The sequence below is a fragment of the Coregonus clupeaformis genome, chromosome 29 (genome assembly GCF_020615455.1).
Source record: "Coregonus clupeaformis isolate EN_2021a chromosome 29, ASM2061545v1, whole genome shotgun sequence".
Classification (NCBI taxonomy): domain Eukaryota; kingdom Metazoa; phylum Chordata; class Actinopteri; order Salmoniformes; family Salmonidae; genus Coregonus; species Coregonus clupeaformis.
Genome location: NC_059220.1, coordinates 30,423,510 through 30,437,121, shown reverse-complemented (window position 1 = coordinate 30,437,121; position 13,612 = coordinate 30,423,510). Strand labels below are relative to the sequence as shown.

Below are 13,612 nucleotides of genomic sequence, written 5' to 3'. Positions count from 1 at the left end.
AGCTCTGATGGACAGTCGGACACACACTGTGGTATGCCTACAATATCTAAAGTACAGACTGCCTGCATTTATGAGTTTCTCTGTTGATGAATGTGTGTGGTTGTCTGATGCAAGGCATGTTGAGTGAGCGAGCTCCTACTGTGGAATGTAGCGTAGAAGAGTAGTGTGTCTGTGTTATAAATATGTAAGCACAGTTCTGACAGAGCTAAAAGTCCAGACACTTGGCAGGAAGGGGGAGGAGGAGGGGTGACGAGAGATGAGTATGGAAGCTTGTTAATACTCTTGTTAACCCAGTGGGGTTTGCTGTGAGAAGCACTATAGGATAGCATAATTAGCAGAAACAGGCAGGTCTGCCATTAAACCATCCCACCACTGATGAAGAATAACTCTCATCGACATTCTCATCGCCATGTCAGATACAGCCACCTGGTGTACAATACATACTCTGAGTGCATTAAAATGGCTTCTCCTATTAACTTAGACCAGGAGGTTCTCCAGTAAGAGCATTCTCTTTCATCAAACCTCATTTAGATGAAGGTAATACACTGATCTGGAGAATGAAAGCAGTAGAACAGACCAACCAGCCAGAAAGTAATAACATAGCAGGAATCTATAACGTTTGCTTCGGACCGAGGCTACACCTTAAGGAAACCTTCGTTTTTCGCTACACTGTTATTATCAGTAAATGGACATGGATATGAACCTATTTACTGTAAAATAGCATTGTTAGTATAAAGTTTCCAGTGAGGCTGATCTCTCCACGCGAGCAGCTAACCACAGACCCTGCTGCTTTCCCTCCAGTCTCCTGCCCACTGCCCAGCCCGCCTACTTCTACTGAAAACACACAGCCAGCCTAAATTAGCCCTCAGGAGTCAGACTATCGGCTTCAGAATGACTTAGACGGACAAAAATAATACCTAATGGAATCATTCTATCATAATAAGATTCCGTGCTTGCCAGTTTGGCATTGGATGTCAGATAACTGGGCAAATCTGTACTAATAAAAGCTGTCTGCTAACTCTGCATTATAGAGACTACTGAAGCTCAAGCTAAGATTGACAGAAACAAGCCAATGCCAAAACATATTACTGCCTGGGCTTATGCTATATTCACTTAAATGAAGACTTGCACACCTAGTACTGTCAGACATCCATGTCTCCTCTCCCAGACAGTTCCAGCTGACATCAGGCTTCTGAGTCACCAGAGAGGGTGTGTTCCATTAATCACTGATCTCATCAAACTGTGAATAAATGATTTTACACAGCCAGTGGTTGAGTCACATCCATTATAATGTGAGGATGAGATGAGATGAACACTTAACTATTAAACATTAGGGAATTGCCAGGGACCTCACGATACTACACTGCTCAAAAAAATAAAGGGAACACTAAAATAACACATCCTAGATCTGAATGAATTAAATAATCTTATTAAATACTTTTTTCTTTACATAGTTGAATGTGCTGACAACAAAATCACACAAAAATTATCAATGGAAATCAAATGTATCAACCCATTGAGGTCTGGATTTGGAGTCACCCTCAAAATTAAAGTGGAAAACCACACTACAGGCTGAATCAACTTTGATGTAATGTCCTTAAAACAAGTCAAAATGAGGCTCAGTAGTGTGTGTGGCCTCCACGTGCCTGTATGACCTCCCTACAACGCCTGGGCATGCTCCTGATGAGGTGGCGGATGGTCTCCTGAGGGATCTCCTCCCAGACCTGGACTAAAGCATCCGCCAACTCCTGGACAGTCTGTGGTGCAACGTGGCGTTGGTGGATGGAGCGAGACATGATGTCCCAGATGTGCTCAATTGGATTCAGGTCTAGGGAATGGGCGGGCCAGTCCATAGCATCAATGCCTTCCTCTTGCAGGAACTGCTGACACACTCCAGCCACATGAGGTCTAGCATTGTCTTGCATTAGGAGGAACCCAGGGCCAACCACACCAGCATATGGTCTCACAAGGGGTCTGAGGATCTCATCTCGGTACCTAATGGCAGTCAGGCTACCTCTGGCGAGCACATGGAGGGCTGTGCGGCCCCCCAAAGAAATGCCACCCCACACCATGACTGACCCACCGCCAAACCGGTCATGCTGGAGGATGTTGCAGGCAGCAGAACGTTCTCCACGGCGTCTCCAGACTCTGTCACATCTGTCACATGTGCTCAGTGTGAACCTGCTTTCATCTGTGAAGAGCACAGGGCGCCAGTGGCGAATTTGCCAATCTTGGTGTTCTCTGGCAAATGCCAAACGTCCTGCACGGTGTTGAGCTGTAAGCACAACCCCCACCTGTGGACGTCAGGCCCTCATACCACCCTCATGGAGTCTGTTTCTGACCGTTTGAGCAAACACATGCACATTTGTGGCCTGCTGGAGGTCATTTTGCAGGGCTCTGGCAGTGCTCCTCCTGCTCCTCCTTGCACAAAGGCGGAGGTAGCAGTCCTGCTGCTGAGTTGTTGCCCTCCTACGGCCTCCTCCACGTCTCCTGATGTACTGGCCTGTCTCCTGGTAGCGCCTCCATGCTCTGGACACTACGCTGACAGACACAGCAAACCTTCTTGCCACAGCTCGCATTGATGTGCCATCCTGGATGAGCTGCACTACCTGAGCCACTTGTGTGGGTTGTAGACTCCGTCTCATGCTACCACTAGAGTGAAAGCACCGCCAGCATTCAAAAGTGACCAAAACATCAGCCAGGAAGCATAGGAACTGAGAAGTGGTCTGTGGACACCACCTGCAAAACCTTTATTGGGGGTGGCTTGCTAATTGCCTATAATTTCCACCTGTTGTCTATTCCATTTGCACAACAGCATGTGAAATTTATTGTCAATCAGTGTTGCTTCCTAAGTGGACAGTTTGATTTCACAGAAGTGTGATTGACTTGGAGTTACATTGTGTTGCCTTTATTTTTTGAGCAGTGTATATTATCACAATACTTAAGTGCCGATACGATATGTATTGCAATTCACGATTCTATATGTATTGTGATTCGATACTGTGATTTTATTTGCGATTAGATATTGCTCACCATATGTCTGCTGCAGAGGGTCAAGAAAGTGAGTTTTGATCAGTCATGGAAATAAAAGTGCTGAAAACAAATTGGCTCCCTATTTAAAAAGAAGATGGAGAACAAGCTATGTGTTGGTGCAGGTACAGCCAACTAGCACAAAAATAATATTCTGATATTGTCAAAATGATATGATACAATATGTCAAAAATAATGTCCCGATATGTAACTGTATCGATTTCTTCCCGCATCCTTAGTAAACAGTCTGCTGTTCATTCACAAACACATCTGGGATTGCACTGCAGTTGAGTAATCTGTATTGGTAAAAGAAGACAAGTTCTGAGGGTATGAACCACACAAAATGAAAGAATTCAGAAAAAGTTTTTAGCATAGTTGGCAATGGAGTTTCCATTGAGAAGCAGAGGATTGAGGAGATAGCAACCACAGCCATATGGCTGGATGACAGCCGTTCCATCTACATAGGGGATGTCCATGGTAGGCCACAGGGTTTTACAGAGTCCCTATTTCTCAGTTGGTTGGAATGCAGTTAGAAGCAGTGCCACATAACAACATGTGCTACTGCTGCTCCCCACACACTCATTACTACCACTTCTGAAGAGAGGGTTTCTCTCACTAGAAAAAACACACACGGTCACACACTTCTCAGTCACACACTTCTCCAATGGCCAGCAGTTGCTTAATTGCACACAGGATATGAAAAAATATATATTCGCCTGTGACTCAGTCCTTCCTTTCCCCAAAAGAGCCAGGCTAAACTGAAGGCACTGTGTCCTCACACCCCCCCCCGTCCCCCCCGTCCCCCCGTCCAGGCCGGCCCATCTGGAGCTGCCAACAAAGGGCCTGTTGAGTGTGGACCAAACCACGAGGGACTGTGAGAGACGACCAGTAGCCACTAATCCTTAGAGGCAGCAGAGTGTCAGGCCTGGGCAGAGGGGGGTATTACATCACAAATGCATGGACACTTCCAACTAACTGCAAGCTTCTCAGCGAGAGGTGAGCATTCTGCTCTTAAAGGGACAGTGGCTGGACTGAGCAGTGGAGGACAGTCGATAAAGGAGGCTCTCTCTTTCTTTGCCCTCATACCTTTAACAACTTTAGGATTGAGTGGCTACAGATTAGGAGCCACCGTCTCAAATGACGGCTGAATGTCGACAGACAGGAATAGCCTGGCATATACTGCACTGTGCTACTATACACCACACACACCTGTTACGTACTGTTACGTACTGTTAATGTCTACTCTTTACTGTACTGTTATGGCAATGAAAGGGCACAAAGCAGAGCCGTCACTTCTTAAATAGTGACACGGCAGTGAACCCTCTCTGGCTAGACTACTAAAATGTTAAAATATGGCATTTAGAATGGAAGTGCTCGGCTGTCTGTGATGACATCAATTGAGGGTATGAGATTCATTAATATTGCACCAATGGCTGGGTCAGTCACAATCAAGGTAGGCCTAACACCCAGGCTCAGCACGATCCTCCACTGCTGGACACCAACAGGAGGGGGACCTGCCAATGGTAATATTTACCCAGTTGATTCTGTTTAAAGGTAGCACCCTTCCCTTCCTAACTCTGTTGATCTGGAACACAAATCATTTGAGATACAAGAGCCATTAATTACATGAGAACAATTCCTGTGGTAGCTGAAATGAAGTGGAATACAATTTCAGCAGGTGAACTGCGTGCACTGCAGAGTGCAGACTAAAATATATTCTGTCACACAGTAGCACTCCGAACATAATCAAGAAAAAAATCTGTCTCCACTTATCCAGAACACCTTCTCCTGGCTCAGCTCAGCTGGTACGGACTCATTCATTCCTGGAGAAGAACTAACTAAATGTTCTCCCTTCACACCTGCAACTGCTGAGAAAATGAACCCAGCCGAGGGTAGAGCAGGGTGGTATGGATGTATAGAGACTATGAGCCAGCCCGCTGTGTCCTGCTGGCCAGGGAACAGTGATATAGAGTCAATTGGTCTTATGTAACGCTTATAGAAGAGGTCAGCCTTGGGCCTTGGCACAGACAGTGCATGCTGAGCCGTGAGGAGAAGGGAAACAAGTGGACTGTGGTGAGAACCAGAGGATGGGCCGCTCTCCTCTGACATCCGGAGGGCACAGACAGACACACCCACACAAATACACATTAACAGCTCCCGTTTCCCATGAATGCCTCTCAACATTTCTAACAGTATGTTTTTGTGTTTGTAAGCCAAAGCAAACTAAACTAGCCATCTATGCAATAATTTTACTTGAAGCTCCTCCAATGCCAAACAGGCTCTCCCTCAGCAGCTGAGCTTCAGGCCAAACCATCCATAAAGACAGTATCTCTCCAGGAAACATGACTTGGATACCTTTTGCTCCTTTATAGAATTCTAATTGAGCTAATTCAGTGTTTAGATGTCAGGGTTGCTGGTGACCTAGAGCAATCAAGGCCTTCACTCTTTACATTGGTATGACGCCAAATGACTGAATGACAAAGCCTGAGACTGGGGGGGAAAAGGAGCTTTCACTCCTGCATCAAACTAAGCTGCTAATGTGAGAGGGAGAGAGAGAGAGCAACGTTAATGAGGCTGAAAATGCATCTCACATTCCACACGAGTTGCTGCTGCTGCAGCCAAGCTCTCATCCAGTCTCCACAGCACTTCACGTGTCTCCAAAACAGCCATAACCCTTGAGCTGAAGACTCATGCAAGCTGATCTGCATGGTAGGTGATGGACAAAACAAAACCAGTCTTTATCATTAACCCCCATCAGTAGCCCTACACGTGACAGTTTACTTTGGTCCGTTTTATTACTAGAGGTATCGTCTGCTCTTAGCCTTGATGGTGGAGATAAGACAGGGTGAGTCGATGGAGATAGGTCATCAGAGCCCCACTGATGAGCAGGTGGGAAGAGCACCCTGGACTTCATCATCTGCATCCATTACATAGAACAATACTGGACAACACATGGCGCCTAACAGAGCCCTTCAGCCAATAGCGTCCCAGCTGTGCTGTGTTTACTCTTCCAATAGAGGTAGATGGTCACTGGGGCCTGATGGATAGTGGAGGGTTAGGCTAGATCAATCACAATTACCATTGTTGTGCTTGACTGGTAAAGTAGCTTAGGAAACAGGGATGGGGGTGCACTATGGCAACTACCAACTGTCTTTCCTCATCCTGTCTGGACTAGTGTTCATATATTTAGATATTCCCTGACACACACACAAAAACACATACCATACAGTCACACACACATTCAAACCTAAACACACAAAATACACAAACACGCACCTGGCAATGACAAGTATATGCATGCAGCGCGTATCACGCCTGTGTTAGTGGTTGTGCTACTCATTATCTGTATTACACCCCTGGATTCCCTGAGAGACGACCGCGTGGTGACCGGATGAGGAACACAAGGCACCCTTATGGCTGTTACCTGTAGCCCTCAGGATGTCATAACGTTACAGTACAATACCCCAACCCTATCCCATTGTTACCATGTGGAGCTGACCATGTATGGGCTCAGCCATAACTGCAGCGTGTATATCAACCTGAAGTCCTGCTGCTGAAGTAGAGCTTTTACCACAGTGACAAATTACGCCTTATCTCACATATATTACATTGTAGTTACATTAGCTGCCACTCCATAGCTGAAGTCTATAGCCTTGGTTTGGGATTGTATTTTCAGATGATCTACCATGTTATGACAGGTAATGGATGTGAGGGGACATAGATGAGAATTTGTGATCATCTGTAATGTAAAGAGTCATGCTGCAGGATAGAGGACCGGCAGGTATTGAAGAAATCCTTGGGTTAATCTTTCATTGTGGTCATGTTTTAACGGTCTGACCAATGAACAAAATGAAATTAATAGAAACCCTAGTCCTAGGGCATCTGGTACACAAGGCCTTTCGCAGAAGTCATTTTAGGAATCAATAGGGCTGTTTCACAGACGGATATTAAGCCTACCCCTCGAGTGAAAAGCACTTTCAAATCTTAAATTGAAGATTTTGAATCTTACAAGAGAGACTCTCCATTGATTTGAAAGGACTTTTCAGACCAGAATTAGGCTTAATCTGGGTCCGTACATCCGCCCCTATGAGTGAGCCAATGACAAACTATGGTTTGTTGTCCCGTGTCCTTTTCGTGATGGGAGGGAGCCAACGGACAGGAAATGGTGGTCATGCCAGTCATTTGCCTGTCAGTATGGCAGCCTGGTGGCCAGGCCGCTGGTGAAGTCCCCGCCAGGACACTGTTGTCACCAGCCTGAGCTCACCTGCTTTTAATAGCTCTACTCCAGACACTGCTGTCCTACCCTCCCAACCAACATGCACACATGCCACACTTCTCCCATTGCCTCAAAGGCCAAATATAATTTCATCCACAGGGGAAAAAACTGCAATATACAGGCCATTATGCTTTTCCATGGTAGCCAAGTAGCTCAAATAAATCTGTACATTAGTCCAATCGTGTAACATTTGAAATTGCCTTGAATAGATTATCAACAATAATAGAGTAGAGAAACAGGGTCGTTTTCCATTGTGTAAGGGTCAGGGTGTACAGCAGAGAGGGAGAGAGCTTATGTGTTTCCCCTAACAGTGCCTCTACCTACAGACAGTAAAAGGCCTTCTCCTGCCGTGCGGAATGTGACAATAAGCACAGATATTACCAACGCCTGATAATTCACAGCCAGACCCCCTTATATGGAGAAAAATGTGCAGAGGGAAGACATGAAACATTTGTGTTTCTCTGAGAGTTGCTAGCACTTCAGAATTAACGATGGGCAGTCGCAGCACACAGCCTTCCAACTGGCTTATGGGGAGGAGAACAACCATACATCAAGATGTCTAGCTTGACATAGGCCTAAAACACTATCTGTTGAAGTCCATAGCTCCTTTCCCTTTAGCCAAATAGGTTCAGCTTTAACAGATAATACAAACATGAGCACACTATGTATTAGGAAATAACTTTTCTATGTGTAAAATGCTTGTTTTAATTATTTTATTGCTCCATAGTGTGTCAACACTGATTAAGTTAATTAATTTGAGCGATGAGTTGCAGATGCCTCTCGAGACCATATGTTCCACCCAGTGAGAGGGTAACATTACAACAACACTTTAGGGTCTCTTTACACTACACGACTTTGACGACACAAACTAGGTCCAGGAGAGATACTTGTGTAGTGTAAAGAGACATATCTAGACTAAAATCTCTCTTTAAGAGATGTCTCCCACACTACCTCTGGAAAATGGAAGGCTTTTAAAATATCCACACATGTGTGAATCGTTGGATTAATCCAGTGTGCAACATTATGTGCAATATGGTTTGGATGAGAAGATCCTGTATAATTTGAATTGCTATTCTTTTTTTGTTTGTCTATATACCATGGTACACTACATGGCCAAAAGTATGTGGACACCTGCTCGTCAAACATTTCATTCCAAAATCATGGGCATTAATATGGAGTTGGTCCCCCCTTTGCTGCTAGAACAGCCTCCACTCTTCTGGGAAGGCGTTCCACTAGATGTTGGAACACTTCTGTGGGGACTTGCTTCCATTCAGCCACAAGAGCATTAGAGAGGTTGGGCACTGATGTTGGGGTGATTAGGCCTGGCTCGCAGTCAGCGTTCCAATTCATCCCAAAGGTGTTTGATGGGGTTGAGGTCAGGGCTCTGTGCAGGCCAGTCAAGTTCTTCCACACCGATCTTGACAAACAATTCTGTATGGACCTTGCTTTGTGCACGGGGGCATAGTCATGCTGAAAAAGGAAAGGGCCTTCCTCAAACTGTTGCCACAAAGTTGGAAGCACAGAATTGTCTAGAATGTCATTGATTTCTCTTCACTGGAACTAAGAGGCCTACCCCGAACCATGAAAAACAGCCCCATACCATTATTCTTCCTCCACCAAACTTTACAGTTGGCAATATGCATTGGGGCAGGCAGCGTTCTCCTGGCATCCGCCAAACCCAGATTTGTCCGTTGGACTGCCAGATGGTGAAGCGTGATTCATCACTCAAGAGAACGTGTTTCCATTGCTCCAGATTCCAATAGTGGTGAGCTTTACACCACTCCAGCCGACGCTTGGCATTGTGCATGGTGATCTTAGGCTTGTGTGTGGCTGCTCGGCCATGGAAACCCATGTCATGAAGCTCCCGACGAACAGTTCTTGTGCTGACGTTGCTTCCAGAGGCAGTTTGGAACTCGGTAGTGAGTGTTGCAACCGAGGACAGACAATTTTTACGTGCTATGTGCTTCAGCACTCGCCAGTCCCGTTCTGTGAGCCACTTCCCGGCTGAGCCATTGTTGCTCCTAGACGTTTCCACTTCACAATAACAGCACTTAGAGTTGACTGGGGCAGCTCTAGCAGGGCAGAGATTTGACGAACTGACTTGTTGGAAAGATGGAATCCTATGACGGTGCCACGTTGAAAGTCACTAAGCTCTTCAGTAAGGCCATTCTACTGCCAATGTTTGTCTATGGAGATTGCATGGCTGTGTACTCGATACACCGGTCAGCAACGGGTGTGGCTGAAATAGCCGAATCCACTAATTTGAAGGGGTGTCCACGTATATATATATAGTGTATTTACGGTATGCTAATAGCTGCACTCACACATGAAGCAGGAATATGGCTTTGCTCACACCACATCCAAGGCTATAGTACAAACAGAAAAGTAACAAATCTGATGTTGAAGAGAGATAGATCTCACTAGACATATTTTACTAATGTAAATCCACCTTTACTCCTTTGTCACAGGTAAACAACTCTGACAGCAAATGGTAGGGGCAGATGCGAGGGGACCACATCCCATTCTTGAAAGGTCACATCAAGTGAGCGAAAATAACAATCATATGGTTTGGTATGTTTCCATTAAGAAAATCATGGAACTCTGTCCATAGCAATTCTGACTGTAGACCCTTTTGGGCAGTACAAATAGAATGCAATGTTCCTTGTGGTCACACATTTCTCTGCTGTAAAAAATAAAACCACAAAGACCCAGGCATGCGGATCATGTCTCTAACCCTATGGTTTTGTTAATGCCCTCTGAAAGAGCTGGCTCCTATTTTCTCATGACAATAACAACAATTATGTCAATGAGCATGTGCTGTGTAAAGAACATTAGGAGGGGAGTAGAGTAGAGCTGTCTGCTGAAATATAAACCCCTTCAAATAAACAAACACTAAACATTCTTGGATAATAGTGAACTGCACATTCATTTCTGGACAATGTTCTTTGGACAGACATTAATGCAAGCTTTACAACTTCTAAATAAGCATTGGGGTCCCTTCTGCAGTTTAACTTAAATGCATCTTTGTGTGAGTGTGGGTGAAAACTCAAGGAGCAAATGTTCAGTGGCAGCCAGGTCAGTTCCCTACCCAGGCATACAGTACCAATGCTGCTTTTCAACTGTGACATCAGCGTTAAGGCGTCCACATGCTTCCCAGCCGAAACAGTTTGTGCATATATTATGATGACATTGTGTGGCGTTTTTGTTCATTTTGGACTTCGGCAAGGGTTTTTTCGGCTGTTCGGGCACATTTTTTCTCTTCTTGCAATTGTGTTTCCATAGCTAGGGCTGACAGTGAGGACTTGTGAAGAGCAGAAACAACAACATCTGCATAATCAAAACAGCTTGTAAATGCAAGCTGAAACGTACCAGTGGCTTGGCTTTGGCCCCAAGTGATAGCCGATCCGCAGGAGCCATGGCCCAGTGAGACACGGGTGCCGGCCCGCATAGAGGGAAACAGAAAAGTCTGAGCCTTTTGGGTAAAACACTGGGGTAAATCCTGTATGGAATGCGCCACAAGGACTCATAACTCCATAGGAGACTTCAGACAGACAAACACCAATAATAAGTGGAGTCTCCCAGTAAAACATTAGCCTGTGGTTTAATGAAAAGCCTTCTCTAGGCAGCAGCAGCATGTAGTACTGAGGGTGTGTGACAGTCAAACGGACACCAGGGTGCTGGGTTGCCATGACAGTGAGCCCACTGTGCCAAAAGGCATGCCTGGCCCTTCCTCCAGTCCCTGCTTTCTGCTCCCTGGGTGTGTTCGCTCTGGCCAGCCCTGCACTACAGGGTTCCAGGGGCCCTTTTGTTGCCTCTGTGGCCCCGGAGCACCTCCACGGGGCAACAGCCACCACCCCACTTCCCCAACATCAAAGACAGAGGGTAAAGGCGTCGGCATGCTTCCCAGCCGAAACAGTTTGGAAGAGTTTGTGCATATATTATGACAAAGTTTTGTGGCATTTTGGACTTTTTCCCCCGGCTGTTCGGGCACACACAAAATTCTCGTGGCAAGCCGACGTCTGTAGCCGAAGTCGTCGCCCCTTCGTCGGTGATTGGTCAAAAGTAGGGATTCTTCAATAAAGTCTTCATGTCATTCATTGAGAAATACTGCACCAGACATCTTAGTTTTAATGTAAAATTGCACGACTAAGATCTCCTCTGAAAAATCGTCAAAATTAATGACAGATTGCTTAAATTATCTTAGATTAATTCTGACTATTTTGAAGAAGTGTATACTGGCTACGGCATCTCAAAATAGGACAAACAGTATTATTGTTTTTCAAGCAAATGTCTTTTAAAGGGGAGTATACGAGCACACTCGTTCGATTCGCCTAGCCGAGTTTGGCTAGGCACCAGCCGAACTGAAGCATGCTGACGCCTTAAATCAACCCAAACACAACTCAGAGGGAGGGACCAGGAAGTTTATGGTCATCACTGGGCGCATTTCTGGCCCCGTAAATTAGCGAAACAGAAAAGGAAACAATAAACACCCTCTCAGACTGATGTCAGCTACATGTTGAACATCCCCAGGCCTTTCATAGTCACAGGTTAATGCATTTTCACTGATCTATTGGGGCATTGTTATGCATAGCAGAATGCCCAGTGCTTGACTTGGATTGAAATAGGTTCCGTTTTGGGTGCTGGTACTTTTTTTTTATTTTGGTGCAGGAACATTACGTCTGAGCTAATATTCTTTAAGAGGTGCAGGAACTCAAGCCGTAGAAAATTAGAGGTGCCAGCGAGCTCCTGCCCAAGTCAAGCACTGAGAATGCTATTGCATATAGCCTAATTATTTCAATGAAGTGAGTGTTTTTTAAAAATGTAGTTACAACTGACTATGGGCTCCTCATGTGGCATTTTATCATTATGAAGGCCTACAGCAAAGTATTCACTTAGCAGCAGCGATATTTTGTTAGAACGTTCGAGTCACTTATATAGCATAAGAACACGGCATAAACCATGGCAAAATGTGTAGAATTGCAGGAAATTAGCTTTAAAACTGTAAACGGGTCTCTCTGCCCATGGCAACAACAAAATAATATTGCAGGAAATTAGCATTAAAACATAAAAATGTTGTCTCTGCTGCCAAGAGGAAGGCCTCTAAAATATTTGGTCAGACTGCGCCATTATTTCAATGCAGTTATGGTGTTTCGCTTCACCCGCAATAACATCTGCTAAATGTGATTTGATTGACTACGCCCCCCTAACTTTGCCACCACTGCTAAAAAAAAATCAGCACACTGAAGTTTGTCATAGAAAATCTAGGAATCATTTGGTATAGACCCTGAAGTGACTCAAATTATGCATTCTAAACCACACAAGCCAAATGATGAATGGAAAGAAAGCAAATATAGAGACTGTCTCAGACAAATCACCAGTGATTAAACTTTTAGTTGAATGAGAGAGACCAAAGGGGTCAAGGGGAAGGAACTCTGGTGGTGGTGGAAAGTACACTAAGAAAGGACACTTGCACACACATCTACGCATTCTTGGGAGAGAGATCACCACAAAACTTTTTTTAAATAGTCACTTTCAGGTTCACTTGGTGAGCAGCTAGTCTACAGCTAGTAGCTAATGCACAAATAAGTATAAAGCTTTATTGTTTGGGTACTGCTGCAACAGCTGTAATGCGCAAAATTACAATGACTGAGTACTTTGGTTTCCATAAAAGTTTACAGAAATATTTTCAAATATTCATGAAATAATGCAACTCAAAGAAACGCAATTCAACGAAATACTAGCCTATCATGTGTTTAGTGTGAACGATGTGGAGACGCGCACGCTTGACTAAATGAAAGAAGTCGCGTCTTCTTTTACAATAATAGTAAAATAAGTTCGTTGATCAACTTACCGGTTTACAATATATTCGTTGAATAGTGTTCCGTATTTTTCGTAAAATCATAAACATCGGCTACACGTAGTTTTCTATGTAATTTGGCTGTTAACACCAGCGCTGTCTCAGGGTCTCTTCTCTAGGTTAGGAGTCACCGCCAGCGCCAAGATAGTGGACTCCTCCCAGATGTGGAGGGACTTAACCACGCCTCTAGCTGATGGACACTAGAATTGGACTAGACTATCAAGCGGTCATGGAGCAAATGCAACATTACATGGAAACATATGCATCTCTACTTTGATTCATGGTACTCTTTTTTTTTTACTGAAAGAACTTGTCTTAGTAATAAAGGCTACTTTACAGCTGTCTAAGACCCTAAGCAGAATCCAGCAGAGTGCAGCCTGAACATATTTTCCATATCCCTTTTACAGCTGTGTCTTGTCTGTCACATAAACATTTGTGTGATTAACAGA

The 13,612-nt window shown here is 44.7% G+C and overlaps 1 protein-coding gene across 1 annotated transcript in view; it reads right to left on the bottom strand.

Moving 5' to 3' along the window:
- The window catches only part of LOC121545024 (rho guanine nucleotide exchange factor TIAM2), a 97,736-nt gene extending 84,477 nt beyond the window's left edge, over positions 1 to 13,259 (bottom strand). The window contains exon 1 of the mRNA XM_045209156.1: positions 13,158 to 13,259. The gene's annotated coding sequence lies outside the window, so the exon portion shown is untranslated. The remainder of the gene's footprint in view (positions 1 to 13,157) is intronic.
- Between the last annotated feature and the right edge of the window lie 353 nt (positions 13,260 to 13,612).